At 31.5% G+C, this 1294-nt stretch overlaps 2 non-coding genes across 2 annotated transcripts; both read left to right on the top strand.

Moving 5' to 3' along the window:
- Positions 1-116, top strand: LOC117531657. Its single transcript, XR_004566690.1, has one exon. It is a non-coding gene; the product is annotated as a U5 spliceosomal RNA (small nuclear RNA).
- A 1062-nt stretch (positions 117-1178) lies between these two features.
- LOC117531656 lies at positions 1179-1294 on the top strand. Its single transcript, XR_004566689.1, has one exon. It is a non-coding gene; the product is annotated as a U5 spliceosomal RNA (small nuclear RNA).

Genomic DNA, 1294 nt, shown 5'->3' with positions numbered 1-1294 from the left:
GTACTCTTTTTCTCTTCAAACCGTATAAATCTTTCGCCTTTTACTAAAGATTTCCGTGGAGAGAAAGATAAAGAGTTCAGTTGAATTTTTTTGTTGCCTTATTCCTTAGTAAGGCTTTCTCAACTGTTAAAAGGAATTAATGCATTTATTCACATTGCTTTATGAAACAAGAAGCAGGTTTAATTATTAACTTCATGTTGGTCTACATTGTAGGCTAGCAGCCCATTTTTGTGTTGTCGGTACCACTTAAGGTTATTAAACACTTGTAATCCATCATCAATATGCCGTGGTCTCCAGAAAAATCTACAACAACCACCTCAAAGTGGTGGCTGTAGCCAGGTTGGGTTCAATTAACAATAAAACAGGGATCAGAATATGAAAAATGCTCCAACCATGTTGAATTATTTGTCTGATCATAGGGATTCCAAAAAGGGATAGTTTCTTCTAACATCAGTCTAATGTTATTCATTAACAAGAGCATTCAGAGATTGCTGACATTTTGCTGTTATTGCTAAATAATTCAAAAGAGAGAAATGAATAATCGAAAAAGGAAAACCGGGATGAACATTCATACACACGTTCACATTTGGATTTTTGTGTAGTTTTTGTTTCCTTGTCTTTCCTTTTTTTGTATTTTGTATGTAATTGGTGTTATTACTTTCAATATTGAATACTATAGTGTGTATATATATATATTTTGAATATATATATATATATATAGGTATATATAATTTGAATACTTTTAATATTTGGACTGCAGTACATTTGTTTTTATTTTAATTTAATTTAATGTATTTTTAGACAAGTTATTACAAAATTACATTTTTGATTATTGTAATGACTTTTTTCTCTTTTTAAAGTAATGAATCGAAGCTGAATGCAGATTTTGTTGAAACAGAATTTCATTAAAACCGAACGTTTTTAACTGATAGAAAGTGTGGATTATTTACTTCAAATGTGTTACTAATTAAAAAATAAGGCTAAAAACACATTTGGATGAAGCACTTTTTGTTAAGATTTAATTACAAAACGAACGGAGTCGGCAGTAAAGACCGGAAATGAAAATGGAATCCCATAATGCTGTGCGAAAATCACGAAGCCATTATTGTAGTTTTAAACCGTCAGTGAGGTTTGTGTGCTCAGAGGTGTGTCACGCCGGTTGGGAACAGAAAACCAGTGTACTCTTTTTCTCTTCAAACCGTATAAATCTTTCGCCTTTTACTAAAGATTTCCGTGGAGAGAAAGATAAAGAGTTCAGTTGAATTTTTTTGTTGCCTTATTCCTTAGTAAGGCT

Source organism: Thalassophryne amazonica, chromosome 18, assembly GCF_902500255.1.
Source record: "Thalassophryne amazonica chromosome 18, fThaAma1.1, whole genome shotgun sequence".
NCBI lineage: Eukaryota > Metazoa > Chordata > Actinopteri > Batrachoidiformes > Batrachoididae > Thalassophryne > Thalassophryne amazonica.
This window is presented reverse-complemented; position numbering and strand designations above follow the sequence as displayed.